Genomic DNA, 17,600 nt, shown 5'->3' with positions numbered 1-17,600 from the left:
TTGGCTTAACCACGAGATCTTGCATGATCTAAAAATAAAAAAGGAATCATATAAAAAATGGAAATTAGGACAAATTACAAAGGATTAATATAGGCAAACAGCACAGGAATGCAAGGGGCAAGATTAGAAAGGCAAAGGCACAGAATGAGCTCAAACTAGCTACCAGAATAAAGGGAAACAAGAAGACTTTTTATAAATACATTAGAAGCAAGAGGAAGACCAAGGAGAGGGTAGGCCCACTGCTCAGTGAGGAGGGAGAAACAGTAATAGGAAACTTGGAAATGGCAGAGATGCTCAATGACTTCTTTGTTTCGGTCTTCGCTGAGAAGACTGAAGGAACACCTAACATAGTGAATGCTAGTGGGAAGGGGGTAGTTTTAGAAGGTAAAATAAAAAAAGAACAAGTTAAAAGTGACCTAGAAAAGTTAGATGCCTGCAAGTCACCAGGGCCTGATGAAATGCATCCTAGAATACCCAAAGAGCTGATAGAGGAGGTATCTGAGCCTCTAACTATCATCTTCGGAAAATCATGGGAGATGGGAGAGATTCCAGAGGACTGGAAAAGGGCAAATATAGTGCCCAAAGGGAAATAAGAACAACCCAGGAAACTACAGACAAGTCAGTTTAACTTCTGTGCCAGGGAAGATAGTGGAGCAAGTAATTAAGGAAATCATCTGTAAACACTTGGAAAGTGGCAAGGTGATAGGAACAACCAGCATGGATTTGTAAAGAACAAATCATGTCAAACCAATCTGATAGCTTTCTTTAATAGGACAACGAGTCTTGTGGATAAGGGAGAAGCGGTGGATGTCATATACCTAGACTTTAGGAAGGCGTTTGATACGGTCTCGCATGATATTCTTATCAGTAAACTAGGTAAATACAACTTAGATGGGGCTACTATAAGGTGGGTGCATAACTGGCTGGATAACCGTACTTAGAGAGTAGTTATTAATGGTTCACAATCGTGCTGGAAAGGCATAACAAGTGGGGTTCCGCAGGAGTCTGTTTTGGGACTGGCTCTGTTCAATATCTTCATCAACGATTTAGATATTGGTATAGAAAGTACGCTTATTAAGTTTGCAGATGATACCAAGCTGGGAGGGGTTGCGACTAATCTGCAGGATGGGGTCATAATTGAAAATGACCTGGACAAATTGGAGAAATGGTCTGAGGTAAATAGGATGAAGTTTAATAAAGACAAATGCAAAGTACTCCACTTAGGAAGGAACAATCAGTTTCACACATACAGAATGGGAAGCGATTGTCTGGGAAGGAGTACTGCAGAAAGGGATCTAGGGGTTATAGTGGACCACAAGTTGAATATGAGTCAGCAGTGTGATGCTGTTACAAAGAAAGCAAACATGATTCTGAGATGCATTAACAGGTGTGTTGTGAGCAAGACACGAGAAGTCATTCTTCCGCTCTACTCAGCGCTGGTTAGGCCTCAATTGGAGTATTGTGTTCAGTTCTGGGAATCGCATTTCAAGAAAGATGTGGAGAAATTGGAGAGGGTCCAGAGAAGAGCAACAAGGATGATTAAAGGTCTAGAGAACATGACCTTTGAGGGATGGCTGAAGGAATTAGGTTTGTTTAGTTTACAAAAGAGACGGTTGAGGGGGAACATGATAGCAGTTTTCAGATATCTAAAAGGGTGTCATAAGGAGGAGGGAGAAAACGTGTTCATCTTGGCCTCTGAGGATAGAACAAGAAGCAGTGGGCTTTAACAACAGCAAGGAAGGTTTATGATGGACATTAGGAAAAAGTTCTTAACTGTCAGGGTAGTCAAACACTGGAATAAATTGCCCAGGGAGGTTGTGGAATCTCCATCTGTGGAGATATTTAAGAGTAGGTTAGATAAATGTCTATCAGGTATGGTCTAGACAGTATTTGGTCCTGCCATGAGGGCAGGGGACTGGATTTGATGACCTCTCGGGGTCCCTTCCAGTCCTAGTATTCTATGATTCTTGACACAAGCAAAAAGTTCCAATTCTGGCCAAGTGGTAATCTGTACTCCCGTCACTGTCACTTGTGGAGACAGACTGCACGTGCACAAAGGCTGAAGACACCATTCTAGAATGTGGACAGCTCGAAAAGCGGTGGATAGAAGTGGCAGGGAACAAATGAGCAAAATACTGATTTTGAATAGCAACATAATTTCTGCCACACTTTGTAGGGGGGCTTTAGCACTTTGGTAGGAGAAATATATATTCTTGAACAATTAAAAAGAAACATGAACATTCATAACCTTAGTCTTTCTCCCAAGAGCATAGCAAAAGGCATGCTGTTGGGAGCATGCTCTTTTAGGCTTTTAAAATTGAATGGAAATGCATCATCGGGAATAACACACCATTATCAATGGCTGTCTGTGTAGTACTTCAGAGACTTGCCCATGACTTCCAGTGGGCTTTAAATCAGGCCTTGTAACATCTTTGCCTCAGCTAACATCTCTGTAAAATGGGAGTAATGGTTCTTTACTTTGAAGGCTGTAGCAAGAATTAGAGAATGAAAAGTGTTGTATACACAGAACTATTACTGGTAGAGATATATGGATGGTGCCATTTTGCAGTGTGCTGCTCTACTCCTGGTGGGATGACACAGCAGGGGTGGACCCGTGTCCTTTTGGAAGTTCATACCACTGAGGAGAAAAGCGTCAGTGGTCACCTTGCTGCACAGCAGGTGTATGTGTACTTCAGTCACTGTGGCATCTAGGTGATATTTTTTTGTCTCCCTGTGTCACTGATTACTGGTCTCCCTGTGCCACTGATCTTAAGGCATTGGACACAAGGGCCAAAAGCTGCATGTCTTCTGCATTAGAGGATGGTATCCAGAACTGAACCTGTGCATGGGGTTTCTATATCCCCTTGCTCACCATGAAAGGGCTTTTTTGTGCCTCTGCAGGTCAGTGGTGTACATGGTGAACTTGGAGGATGCCAGAGGGAATCCAGTGGATGTGCACATAGTGTAGATCCATGTAGCCAATTGCCCAGTTGGAGGAGAGATGAGGTTGTCTTCTGCTGTTGCTCCTCATTCCCCTCTAACTAGGTTCAGGCCAACTGCACGGAGGTCCCATGTTTTGCTTGCTTCTGTTTTTGCTTTGCTTGCAGTTTTCTAGCCTTGTTCACATAGGATTTTACAATCAATTTTTGCTTCTTGGCAGAGGACAGATAGTCAGTGTTTAGAAAACTAGTTTTGTACACCAGACCTGGTCTTCACTTTCTAGTTCTGCTACAGACTTCCTGTGTGACCTTGGTCATGTAGTTGCTTTGGGCCTCAGTTCTTCATATCTGTAACCTCAGAGGGGCATTGGGAGTATAAAATACAAGATCATTATGTACTTGGCTACAACAAGGTGGAGATACCTTAGAAACATAGGCCTTTATCTAGCTGTTTTAGTCCTTTGATAATGTAGTTTGGGATTGAATGTCTAAAACTTTTGTTTTACCCTTTTAGCAGTTACATGTTTGACATGGTTTTGTTATCCTAGATGTTATGTTAAGATTTGGCACAGAGAGCATTAATTCCTTTATCAGTTGTGTTTCCTTTACAGCTGCTCATTTAATTGAGCTCCTCTGTGTATCTTACAAAACAAGATGCACTCATTATAGCTCACAGACCTCCCTCTAAGGCGTAGGTAGCATGGTAACCTGTTTAAAGGAATAGCACTTTTGCAGGTATAGGGCATGCTTAGTGGTGTATTGGCTGTTTTGTTTTATTTTTGCCAAATGCTGGAAGGAAGTGAGGGGAGGACTTGCATGTCTGATCAGATGAAGCAGCTTTCCAGAAGTTCTCCACTCTGGCTGCTGTCTTTTTGAAGCTGTGTTTACTCAAAGAATGTGGCGGAGACAGTTGAATATGCAGCTGCACTGTAGAGCAAAATACCTTGTATGCCTTGTTTATTCCTATTGCTCAGCTTTGGCTTGTGCAAACAATTTTAATCCCAGCCTATGAGATCATGTGGTCTCTGATGTCAGTTCTGTGCAGTCCAGATCCGGTGTGCTCATTCTCCTCCCATTGTACAGCCTGATGCTGAATATTCTGTTCTTCTGTTTGTTCCTTACATTTGGTGTGGTGTTGTCTCTCACAGATCTCTTAAGCAGGAAGCCCAGGCATCAGCTGTGGCGTATTCAGTCACAGGAACACCTGTCTGACCATGCAACTGCACTTGGATGGAGATGATCCAATAATGTAGTTCTGGCTGTATAAGGAACAACATAAGCTATAATACTGACTGGTGCACACTCTCAGCATTCGACAGCAAAGAGCTAATTGACATAGTCTTAGAATAGCCTCCACCTATGACAGGGGTGTCCAGATCCTCTCGTCGGAGGGCTAAATCTCTTTTTTCAAAGAGTTCAAAGGGGCACAGTTCTGGGTGGTGGATGAAGGCCTAGCTGGGAAAGGCAAGGCCTGAGGCCCTGCCCTTTTCACCAAAAGCCCCACCCCTTCTGCAACCTCCTCCCTTTGTGGTGTCAAGCCTGGCCCCTATTCCAAGTTACTGCCCTTAGTCCCAGTGACTGGCATGGCCACACCCTTCCCAGGTGGCCATAGCACCTGGAGCAGCTGTGTTGCAGCTCCAGCCCTCCAGGGTGGGGAGGGAGCCTGGTTGCCATGCCAGGGCCCCAACCTTCCTGAGTGGCCTACATTACCCGCAACCCATGCTGCAAAACAACTGGAAACCATTATAGGTGTCCAGATACTGAAGGCCCTAGGGGAGCCCCTCCCCATTCCCTGGGGCAGGGAGTCTATCAAGAGCGGAAAGAGGAAATGGCTGAAACACATTATACTCTGGCCATTCGCAGCTGGCATGCAGTCCCAAAAAGACCGTTGTTAGCTAATGCAAGTTAGACCAGCCCCAAGGCTGCTGTACACTGGGCTGAGGCTAAGAATCAGGTTGTTAGTTCTTAGTTGCTCCTCCTCTTTCCCTCTTCCAGAGTTCCATGGGTGACTGTACGTGGGATTAAGCAATCCATTCGCTGTGCCTGATGTTAGTATAGTGCCTGGCAATCCAGCTCCTCTCTGACTCTGCCTGACATCCCCTCAACACAACAGGAAAATAGGCAATGGAGCAGCAACATAGTCCTTTCTCATCCCTGCAGTGCAGGAACAGCAACAGCAGGGGAAAGACAGCAACAGCTCAGAGCATTTTTCTGGCTCACATCAGAGCAGCACCTGGGAATGCAGGAGATTTAGTTATCTGTCGTCAAAGCCAATGCCGCTTACATCCTCTCCATAGAAAATTCACAAGTGTTCTTTCTGGCACAGTTGCCCCTTGAAGGCCACAGAGTACAGCCTGGAAGCTGCAAGTTGGCTGCTAGGTTACAGGTTGAACATCCTGGGTTTTGCAGAGGTCGTTTTGTTTCCTTGAACAGTATAGGAGAGCTACCCTTAGCACAGTTTGGTTATGCTTGCAGCTGCTGTTGCTACTCTAACATTACGGGTGTTTTGTAGGTCTTCACATACTAACGGGAAAGAAATTAGGGCCTGGTTTTGAGAGGGCCTTCCGTTCCATTGCATGTGAAATTAACTGCAGTTGTGTCCCTAATCACAAAAATGATACAGATTGGGCATGTACATTTTTTGAATGAGTGGAAAAGAAAATTGAGGTCTCCTTAACAAAAACTCCAAATTTAAGACTTTGTAGAGTATCGTGAAATACAGTAATTTCCAGAAGGAATCTTTAGCTGAAAAAAAAAATCTGTGTTTTTTTTGTTTTTGTTTTGTTTTGTGGGATTTGCTTTTTGTTTTGTTTTGGTTTTTTTGGCAAAATTTTAGTCTCTCTCTGATGTTAAGGCAGTTTTATTAGAAGGTAGTGCTGTGTGTGTGTGTGTGTGTGTGTGTGTGTGTGTGTGTGTGTGTGTGTATTTGCATACATGTTTTACATGGGCACATACGATCTCACAAGTGCATATTTTGCCAGATGTACCGACACCTCTACCCCCTCACTACGTCAACAGTGGGAGACTGAATATGTTTCCACTAAAGCCAGTCTAATGCAAACTTATCATTGCAAGTGATGGGCATGATTCCTCAGAAGGTTTGAACACTCCCAATTGTGGGTGCTCAGCATTTTTGAAAATAACCCTGTCATGAAGTTGGTGGCTAGGGTTTTGCTGAACAGGAAAAAGTTTTGCTCAGCTTTCTATATACACTCAAACGTTGGAGCACGCCTGGCAGTGAATGCACGTCTCAGTGCTGTGAGTGTTTAAAAATAGAGAGTCCAAATGGAAATGGTTTTGCCACCTTAACTGTAGTGGGCAATCTGGTGGCACAGATTATATGAATGTGTTGGAGGTGAAAGTGCTTTGTACGTCCACAGTACAGGAGCGATAGCTTTGCAGGCTTCCCTATCCTGTTCTGTCAGTGTTCTGACCAGAGCAAGGCCCTGTAGGGGGCGAGAGTAGACTGGACTCCATGTTCTTTCAAGAGCCTTTCTATTATCTTCAGTGGGAGTTGGATTAGGTCTTCAGTCCTTGCACTGCTGCCATGATGCACCACAAAACTGTCAGTTCTCTTTACAATGCAGGTGCCTATGATATGAAACTTGCATAGGCTGCTAAACACTCAGCGTTGCGTAACTTCAAGGCACTACCAGGTTGGCTGGCTATATAGGTGAATGGTAAGGAGACAGAGAACCTAACTTCTAAATCAGTGATAGTCTGAGAGGCAGTCCGGAGGCAAAACCTGGACTACTACATAGATCCTTTTGAATGGATCCCAAAATATTATTTTATTATTTTCTCTGGAGTCTGTGTAACCCACACACTTTCTGGGTGTGATGTACTATCCCATCTTATCCCAAGACATGCATCTGACGAAGTGGGTCTTTGCCCATGAAAAAATATGCTCCAATAAATCTGTTAGTCTATAAGATGCCACAGGACTTCTCGTTGTTTATTCAGATTCAGACTAACACAGCTACCCCTCTAATACTTATCCCATCTAGTGGTCCTCTCGTACCTTAGAGTACGTCTACACAGCAACTTGGGGTACGTCTAGACTACAGGGTTTTGTCGATGGAAGTTTTGTCGACAGATACTGTCGACAAAACTTCTGTCGACATAGAGCGTCTAGATACATTCAGTTCTGTCGACAAAGCAAGCTGCAGTAGTCTAGATGCAATCCTACAGGCAATAACACCTTCTGTCAACAGAACTCTGAAGGTGTTATGCCTTGTAAAATGAGGTTTACCAGCGTCGACAAAACTGCTGAGTTCTGTCGACGTTATGTCGACAGAACTCAGCGGTAGTGTAGACGCAGGTATAGTTTTGTTGACAAAAGTCCACTTTTGTCGACAAAACTCAGTAGTCTAGACACACCCTTGATTTTGAAATAACTAGCATTACTTACACAGCAGGCAGTTACTTCAAAATAATGTTGAAATGCTGTCAATCTGGAGGACTTCTTACTTCGACTCCTGTAACCCTCATTATATGAGGAGTAATGGAAGGTGGAGGAAGAGTGCTCTATTTTGAAATAAGTGCTATGTAGACGCTCCCAATTTTGAAATAAGCTATTTCAAAATAAGCTACGCAATTGACGTAGCTCAATTTGCGTAGCTTATTTCGAGTTAAGTCCTGCTGTGTAGATGCACCCTTAGAGACTAACAAAAAAATATAGTCATGAGCTTTTGTGGGCACAACCCACTTCTTCAGGTGAGTGGAGCAAGAGGCACAGAAACTCCAAAATGTAAAGCAGAAAAGGAGGAGAGAAGGGGAGGGAGAAAAAACCCACCGAGCTCACTTACAGAGAGAATAATGAGTCTGCTCTACCACCTTAGCTGAGAGCCAGCAGGCTTTTAGCTCATGCAGTGGAGGATCATGCACTAAGCTCCAGAGATCCTAGGTTCAGTTCTGCTCGTCGGTGTGACATTTGGATCTTGACTCCACCTTGACCAAGAAATATGGACCTTCACAAAAAATAGACCACCCCTATGCTAAGCTGTCCAGCCCCCCACATAAATGCTATTTGTTTACACAGATGTTTCCAACAACTCAAACTTGGGTTAAGAATATGAAAAATGTTAACATAATTTTTTATAAAATAACATCGAGTGATGCATAGACTATAAAGCATGTACATATCGTAAGACTTATTTGCATCTTTACATTATAAATGGTGCATTGCATTCCAATAAATGGGTGCAGCACCTGTTTTGTTTGAAATCATGGAAACATTTTTGTAGTTGCATTCCTTTTTGACCTTCAGTTGACAAATTTTTCTTGTTCTATAAATATAGAATTGTAAACAAGAGCTAATCCTTAGCAACAACCTGGAAAGTTAACATTTCTCTCCAGCTCCTATTATAATTAATTCAGACACTCTGAGTATGATGTGATTTATCCATAGTATTCATAAGGCCAGTAGGTACTAATATCTTGTTAGAGAACTGAGAAAAGAATACTCTTTTGTGTTCACCACCTCACATAATTGCACCACATTTTCTTTCGTAAGAAGATGTTTAAAGATGCTTTTTACTTTACATTTGCAAAATGGAAGGCTTTTGCTGTTGCTTTTACATTTGGGTCTTAAATGTGTTTTCCTTTCTGTAACCGTCAACATTGTCAAAACATTTTGCAAAGTATGTTTAAATAATGCAAAGAATTATGGGTTAAGACCATCGTTCATATTAATTTAAATCTTACTGTAGGTAAATTTGCAAGATGCTTCTGGTGCATTGTAGAAGTTGCTTACAGTAAAGAAACCTCTTCTGTTCTTATTTTCTGAACAGAGAAGACATGGAGATTACACAGTGCCTGAAAGAGTAAACCATTGTGTAAATTTTGTTTAAGCATGTCTTTACTAAGTCTACTTATTAGAGATCCTAATTTATTTTTATTTTATTTACTCAGGGAATGTTGCTATAGTGTTAATCTATGTAAGCTGTATACATGTGAATTCTGCAACTCCCAAAACACTGTGATTAAAACATTATATATGTGGCAAATTACAGATAAAAAAAAAAGTTTACCTTTAGGTTTTCTTGGTAAGGTATTTTACTCAAGTTTTGTAATACCTTGGTTGGTAACGTGGTCAGCATTCCCATAAAAATACAATGTTATATAAAATGATACAATCTGTGAAGCATTTCCCATTATGTAGGCACCGTGTCTTTAAATTATGGCAATTTCTTAAGATTTTAAAGCAAAATGAGCTCTTAGAAGTGTGATTAATAGCAGAGAATGAGGCTAACACCGGGTCATCTGTGGCACTCCATTACAAAAAAGGTTGGACTAATAAAAGTATCCATCTATTTGACCAATAAAGCATATGAATGATATGCTTGTAGGTTTTATCATACAGTAGTTACTTTGTACTGAATAAACTGTGATTTTTACGTGCTGGAAAAGGAGCATCAGGAGGCAACTTAGTTGAGGTGAATAGGATGCGCAAGGGCAGAAACTCCAGGATTGCTATATGGTATCTGATGTTGGTGATAATTTCAGAGTGTGGGTTCCACATTTTGGAAGCCAATATGAAGTATCGGCATGTCTTGTGAACCACTTCCCCCTTCCGTAGTTGTGTTGCAAGGCTGGACTGCGATCACTCACAGGGAGGGAGAAGGAATAGTACTGTGTGCATGTAATCATTAGTTTAGTCTCTGGTGATCCAAACTTAAAAAAAAAAATCCTTTGAAGAGCAAGTGATGGACCAGCACTTGCATTTTCCTGGAGTGTTGATTCCAGTTCTCCCACCTGGTTCTCACCTTTTATCCAGCTGGGTGCAGGTATGGAATGCCAGTAACAAGCACTCAAAAATCATAAATCAACTCCTCCCCACCCCCAAAAAAGAGAGAGAAGCTTAAAATAATACTATTTTTTTCTTTGTAATTGACTTCTGGTTTCTGAGCGTAGGGGTTTATACTTTCTTCATTTAAAAAAACCACACCTTTTTCTGGAGCCATGCAGGCAAGAACTTTAAAAAAAAAAAAAAAAAAAAGAGATTGTCATGTAATCACCAGACTCCAAGAGCTCCTTGGTGTGGGGAAAACACAGACTACTGTGGGATTTATAATATGGCAATACTAACTTGGACGTCTGGCCAGGTCTACTTTCTGAACAGGAATTTACTATGGAAAGGAAATTTCCATCAGCTCCCAAAGGCTGGCTTCAACTGTAATTCCTGCAGGTGAAGTAAAATTAGTTTGCTTGCTGCAGCATGGATACCTCCTAATATGTCTTTGTGAAATAGGGGTGAATTCCACGGCTTCAGAAAAATAATAATCTGGGGTAAGCCTTAGGTCAGAGCTTCTGGCTTATCTACCTGTAGCCAGGGGAGTCCACTGCCTACATGGGCCCCCGGGTCAAGGTACGGCGGGAGAGGCTGGGCACTTTGCGGAAGGGGTGGGGCTGGGGGGACACGACAGCTCCATGCTACCTGGAATGGAGCATTTCCTCCCCCCCCTCCTCCCAGCACTTAATGCCGCATGTGGCGTGTCACTTCAGTGGCAATTTAAACTGCCCAGCTCTCTGAGCAGGAGACCTTTGAATCACTAGACCCCAGGACAAGTGCCCCCCCCCCATCCTCCGGCAGCAAGCTTGTCTATAGCCCCCCTTTACTGGGGGATCTGAGCACCTTTAATATATTTATCCTCCTAAAACCCTAATGAAGCGAGGCAGTTATCAGGGAAGAGATGGGGGAGTGAGGCACAGAGACCAAGTGACTTGCCTAAGGTCACGCATAACATTAGTGGCATAGTACGGAGTTGACTTTCAAATGAAGGCCCTTAGTATCAGATCATCTTTCCCAGTCTTCGTGTCTTTCTTGAAATCCAGGCCCAGTTCACATCTCAGCAGGGGTGGTGACTGTGTCTGACTTCTCCGGAGACCTGGGGACGGGACGGGAATGGAAAGATATATTCCCCCGATTCAGGATGGCACAGTGTGAATAATGTAGCACGTGGCAGAGAATGTCAGGTTTTGAAGATTCCTTCTCCTTCAAGTGGTGGGACTTTTGAGGTCCGTGGAATTCTTTGAGGGTGGTACAGAGAAGTGGTTGAAGTCTTGAAGTTTTATCCTGATGAGATGGATTTAGGAGAAAATGTTGGACCCTGTTCAGGTTTAAAAAAAAAAATGTAGGTGGGAAATCAATTTGGTGATGGTAATGGGAGGCCAGAGCAAGGGTGCAGAGAGGGAGGAGGAATGAAACATGCTGTGCTACTTCAGTATCATGTATGTCAGTAGACTATAGTGTGTGTGTGTGTGTGTGTGTGTGTGTGTGTGTGTGTGTGTGTGTGTGTGTGTAAAATCACACACACCTCTTTCACTTGTACAGTAAGAACCCTGAATTCCTTTTTCCTGTTTCCCTTGCATTTTCTAGGGATTTTAAAATTTTGTTTTGAACCCCTACTTTTAGTATTTGCAGGTTGTTTATTTCAATACATTTTGTGACCTTGGTTGTGCTGTATATTGACAAGACAGAGATTTTTACTTCTGCCTGCAGGATTAAAGATTGCTCTTGTCAGTTTCCTTTCCAAAAATTATCAATTTAGTTAATATCACTCACTAATTTTTTTTTAGAAGATAAACAAATATGGAGCAGACTATGCCAGTGAAGACGTTTCTTTAAACTGCTTCAAGATTACAGCTGAACTCATATTTCTTGCTTGGCACCTTTAATTTTTGACAGATATGTGAATGTGTATTTCCTCATCTAGCTGGTTTCTTTTAGTCTGTTTTTGTTTTGCATGTTTTTTTAATGCCAAATCCAGTAAAGAGTTAACAGAATTTCACTTGATCTTATGGTTAATATGACAGAGTAATGCAAAAGTTGGTAACAGCAAATTGTTGTTTGTAAGCAGACATGGCATTGTGTAAACAAGGAGGCCTGGTCCCCAACTGGTTTGATTTCATGGTGGTCAGCAGCTGATCTATGTAACATACAACCTTTCTGCTTCTCTAAATGTCAGAAGAATGACTGTTTGTTTGTCTTGAGTTCTTCCCAGCTGTTTACTCTGTAATGCATTTGCCTCAACCTTGATTCCCTGAGAGTGGCCCCTTTCTCCTCCCTGCTCTGTTTACATTAGTCCTGCCCTGAGTGTCACCTATGAAATCTGTTGATTATTCCACCTGGTTAATGTTAAATTGCTCTTGCAAGATGATGTGTTTGTTCATAAACACAAATGCTGGGCCCCTTGTTTACTGTACCCATGGCAGCAATCAGTTATTAAACAAATATTGCTTTGTTTGCGGGTGTGAGCAGCAGTTTATCCTGCAAGGTCTGGAAAAAAAACTTTAAATGCTGGGATTTTGATAAAGGAGAAAAGGGGAACTTGTCCCTGGAATGTGGCTGAAACTGACTTAGGTTTGCTTTTCTTATCTTTAGCTTGGATGAAGGGGCTAGAAAGATTAGCAAGTTGTTTGGTTTTTCCAAGAGATTTCCTTAGTGTAATGATATCTATCCAGTTGTTTGCTTTTTTCAGAAGAGAGAGAGCTCTCCTGCAAGACGACTAACACAGTAATAGAGCATCTGATGGCTAGAAAATTCTGTGTGGAACAAACAAGGACTTAGAAGGTCTAGGACAAAGGAGTAGGGCTATGAACAAGGTAATCACCAAAAAAAGTATGACCTTTGAATTATGTACTGCAGTTGGTTATATTTTTTTTTTACCTTTTTAATCAGATATTTTTCTAATTGGTACATCTGCCCTCTATCAAGCTTGAAAAGGAAAGTGTTTAAGTTTTATTTCTAAAGCCATCTGAAGAAATCCTCTGATTTGAAAGCAGAGCAATCCGAATGAGGAGAAAATACCAAATTAAAAATTGTGTCCCATCTCTCTTCTTTGGTGCATGACATTATATAACTGCTTTTTGCTATATTATAGAAACAGCATTTATATCTGCTCATTCGTGGGGCTGGCTATTTGCACTTTATGTTCTGAGAGTCCTAATGAGATAGTTTGTGCTTGTGTAGGTAGTTTGTGCTTTCGTGTTGTTTTGCAAACAAGCAAGAAAAACTAGCTCACGCCATCTCTGTTTTTCAGAATTATTTGTTTGTTATTGTTTCTGAACATGGCTGTGGCTTTTAATGCTAGATAGAACCTGTGAGCATTAGCTCTTCTTGTGCATACAAAGGGAGTACCTTAGAGTGACCTTGAGGGGTGGAAAAAAATGGCTCATTTATATGAAGAGGGATCTGTTACTTTTTGTTTTTTAAATAGCAAGCCTCAAATACATGTATTTCATATATATTTATAAGGAGCCTGTGAAGGCTAAAATTAAATAATTGTCCCTGTTGTCTCTGAAAAGCAAGCAACAAAACATGCACAAAATTCTGATAGATTTTATTCACTGACTCACAACAATGATCCAAATATATTGTTCATTTTGGCCGCTAGAGCGAGTGTGGCTTTGAGGGGAAGTGGAAGGTGCTTGAAGTGTGTAACCTAACAGGCCAGTCATTACTTGACCAGCACTACTATAATAAATCAAAAAGTGTTGGAATGAGAAACTTTATCATGCAGTGGTGTTACAAAGCAGCACCTGACTATTGAAATGATTGTAAGTCCTGCAGAGTGATAAAAGAAGATAAAAGTGCCTTAATGAGAGAGGGGATTTATAATTAAACCCCAGTGAACCGCTTGATCTCTCCAAGGTTTGGAATCACACCTCAGTGGCAAAGTAATTCTGCCCTGCTATGTATTTGCTGAACACAAAGCAGGACTTGTATTTCATACTTTTTAGTATTCTACTGATCTGCATGTCCATATCGGCATGGGTTGAATACATATGAAGTAATCTCAACCCTTGAGTTAGCACTCACTGCTGAGGCTTACGCTCTCTGTTCATCCTTAGCATACAATTGTGTGAAAACAACTGGTCTGTTGGGGTGGGGAGTACAAGTAGGAAGGCTTGTGAGTATGTCCATGAGACAGGCGGTAGGGACGGATATTTGTCTATTTAGATTCATTCCCTACCAGTCTCAGCATGGCAGGACTGAAACTGTTAGTGTGCTTCCTTAAGGAGGGGAATTTCTGTAAAGCATGTAATGCCCAGATCAAAGTCCTAGTAATAGAGTTCACTGCACCCTGGTTGGAAATGCTATAGTGTTCTCAATTGCTGGTCCATTACTATGCAGTGTGCCATTCATTTCAAAAGAAATGAAAAGCCTCTTTCCATCTAGTGGGTACTATGATGATTTCTGTCAGGCTTGGAATGTTTGAAAGAAGCCTCCCAAAATGGAAGAAAATGAGCCCTGCTCTCCAAGGAACTCACAACATACTGTAGTGAATGGTAACAAAAGGAGGTAGGGAATAGAAGACTAACTAGGTAATGGTAAATTGTTTACTCAGGCTATGTCTACACTGCAGAGGGTGTTTTTGGAAAAACGTCTGTTTTTCCAAAAAAAAACCCCAAAAACCCCTCCAGTTACGTCCACACTGCAAGCTCATTTTTTCGACAGTAAATCGAAAGAACGGGGGGGTTTTGTGCATTGGTCATCCTCATTCTACGAGGAAGAAGCCTTTTTGTGCAAGAGCTCTTTCACAAAAAGGTGTGTGTGGACAGGGAAGAGGGAGTTTTTTCAAAAGAAGAGGGAAGAGGAAAAAGCACAGATACCCTGGTGTCCATTCCGTCCATAACAATCACTGCTTACATGCGAGATAGTGTCCAGGCAGTCTGGATGCTATCTGTCGAAAAAGCAGATCGCTTTTTCGATGCGTTTTTGCAGTGTGGATTCTCTCTTTCGGGAGAAGGCTTTTTGGAAGATCTCTTCCAGAAAAGCTGCTTTCAAAAGAAGCCTGCAGTCTAGACATAGCCTCAGTAGGAGCAAGTAGATGGCATAATAGAGGTGTGGGAGGTGTGTTGTGAAACGGTTGGCATAGTATCTGCCAGTTGGTATGATGTGGTTCAGGTTTATAGTCTGAGATAATCATGGGCATGACTTTCATTTTGAATATGTAGAAGAATAATTGTCAAACCAAGAAGAGCATGTTAAGATAGTTATGGTTGTGCACTGGATTTATTATATGGGATTAGTCTGGGCATGGTTTCTGGATGGGTATGTAGGAATGGTGAAAGTACAGAATCCTACTCCTGGGGTGGAAAACACTTATTTCTCTGTTCCCTGTCTGAAATGCAGGGTCTGTAACTAGTGATTGTCCAACTAGAGAGGTGATGAATACAGACTGTTTTGTGGACTAGATGTGGGTGGTTTTGTAGAAGATGTTGGTCTGTGGCTTATGCTGTCAAGGCAGTTGTACCTGTCTGGTTTAGTGGGTTATGGGACAGTAACCTTTATATTGATGGAGTTCATATAGTTTGCAGCAAAGTGAGTCTGCTGTAGAACTTTTGTTCTTTTCACCTGTGGAGCTTGAGATGCCTGCAACTTTTCTCCAAAACTACAGACTTTGCAGATATTGGATTAGCACTCAGAGGTTTGTGTTCTCAGCTGTCCCTCTGGTGTGGTTCAAACACACCTGTGGCCACTATATTCTTCCACAGAACTAAGTCACTTTGCACAGAGCTAATGGCACCTCCTTATGTCCTTTTCCTGAAGGTGTAAGTCAGTGTAACCCTCTTCATGTTTTTTCAGTATGTCTTGTAGTTACTGTTTCTGCTACAGGGCAGAATTGTCTTACCCTGGGCAACCTACTTTACCATTTACACAAAGAAGTGACATTGCTTGCTTCAGGATACATGGTGGTGAGTCAACCTGGGAGTCAAATGGGAGTAGAACCTTGATTTCCACTCTGCTCTTCTAGCCACTACTTCCCTTAGGTTTCAGTGTATGTGGCAGATGCGCCATTGGCTCCCCTTGACTTTACTAGCTCTAAATTACCACATCCCTCAGTGGCCATAAAGACACAGGCAGCTGTTTGGAAATGGTAAGCCATTCCAATCCTTTAGCAAAGAAAAGAGCGAGTGAAGTGTTGTATTATTGTATGTAATTAAGAAAAAAAGACACAAGTGGTAAAGCAGTTACTCAAGAGACTGGACTGGGGAGCCTCGTGTATGTTGAGGCTAGTTAAAGTTCAGCTTCTTAAGATTTGATCTGTCGGGAGGGACTGTGGCAGCAGGGATCATAGCTGTGCCCTTGTTCAGTTGGCCAAGGTGATGCGCCCCAGCACTTTTAGACAGCACCAACTATTACCTTCCAGGTGGAACGTAATTACAGCTTCGTGTTCCTTTCCTATCTCTCTGCATCATAGAAAGGGCTTTCCCTACAGCCAAGAGGAGAGGGGAGGTGAGCGGCCCCCTTGTGAAACAGATCCCAATGCCATTCTGTGGATCAGCTCGCAGGGATGCTCTCAGAGCAGCATGATTGGTCTCCTTTCCCCAGGACACTCAGCCTATCACCTGCTCAACCTCCACAGCTCAAAGCTTTGGAAGAGTCCAGTTCAGAGCCTGGAACTCTCAGATGACCGCATGAGAGACTGTCTTGGTGTCAGAAGCCCAGCCTCAGAATGTGCTGTGGAGAATTCCACTCCTTCTGGACCCTTTATTCCCAAGTACTAAATGAAATTTCAGATTTTAGATCTGTCTAGACATATACAGTGCACGATAAAGTTGATAATACATTAATCATTTTTAACAACAGGTAATATGCATAATTTATGGTGTTACAGTGCTATCTTTTTTGATATTTATGATGGATAATGCTCAGTTTTTGCCCTCATATTACTGCTTTAAATTATACCACAAGAAAATTAATGAGAAAGTAGATTTATGGGTTTCATTTGTTTGTCAATTCGGAAATTAATTGGGTGTTAATTTTAGCCGTCCCTCATCAGACCAGGTCTTTAGTATGTGTGCATTACTTTGCATTCATTGAAGCCTACCTCCCATTTACAGTGGGTCACTAGCTTTGCATACATTAAAATAGCCCTCAGGCACATTCTCTTGATTACTTTTTGAACTGCCATGCATTAGAAAATTTACGCCTTTCTGTTATAATTATGAAAATTCAGTATAGGAAGATGGTACTTGTGTAACAGCAAGTACACAGTCTTACAGTGCTGTGTAAGATCCCATACCAAACTGACTACATTTTTGTTTTAATCCTGAATGATAGCACTCTAGTCCATCTTTATTGTAAGGTTTTCAGCCTTTGAAATTTCAAGGATACATTTTAATTTAGTGCATTCTCCCTTTAGTTTAGGAAATATCAAAGGATTTCCCTCGCATTTCTCTCTTTGTTCCCTCTTTTCACACTTTCATGTGTGCTTGCTCTTCTTCTGCTTCAGTCCTGGGTTATACTCCATGGCAAGAAACCACGATTTACAGACATGACTCAGCATCCCCTTTTAGGCTGGTGCAACCTTATAGCATTTCTCACCAGCTTTATTGATTCTTGAAGATCATATGTAATCCTTTTTTAATCTGACCCCTTCTTTTCCTCCTTCCGCAAAACTCAGGAGCCAAGAGTATAGTGCATGAAATGGTGAATGATCCTCCAAAGATTTATGTAAAATATACCCAAATGCAATGTAACACACTGGATAGGTAAATAGACACTTCACCAGAACTTTCCTTCAGATGAGCCAAAAATGTGGCTAAATCAGCATTTTGGTGATATTTAAGTGATTCTTCTAGGCCCACCTGAAACTAGCAACTACAGGGTTAGCAATTTTCTGTATTTTTAATAAGATCCTTTAAAGCCTC

The 17,600-nt window shown here is 41.7% G+C and overlaps 1 protein-coding gene across 44 annotated transcripts in view; it reads left to right on the top strand.

Annotated features, from left to right (window-relative positions):
* FOXP1 (forkhead box P1) overlaps positions 1–17,600 on the top strand; it is a 562,577-nt gene that overhangs the window by 305,322 nt on the left and 239,655 nt on the right. For 9 of the 44 annotated variants that reach the window (XM_075938613.1, XM_075938608.1, XM_075938610.1 and 6 more), the window contains one exon: positions 12,422–12,545. The exons of 34 other annotated variants lie outside the window; for them this stretch is intronic. The gene's annotated coding sequence lies outside the window, so the exon portion shown is untranslated. Of the gene's footprint in view, positions 1–11,333; positions 12,304–12,421; positions 12,546–17,600 lie in introns of those variants that run through there. One more of the 44 variants, XM_075938624.1, reaches the window with a different exon arrangement.

This window comes from Pelodiscus sinensis, chromosome 11 (assembly GCF_049634645.1).
Source record: "Pelodiscus sinensis isolate JC-2024 chromosome 11, ASM4963464v1, whole genome shotgun sequence".
Taxonomy (NCBI): Eukaryota; Metazoa; Chordata; order Testudines; family Trionychidae; genus Pelodiscus; species Pelodiscus sinensis.
Note: the sequence above shows the minus strand (reverse complement) of the source record. Positions and strands in the feature narration are given on the sequence as shown.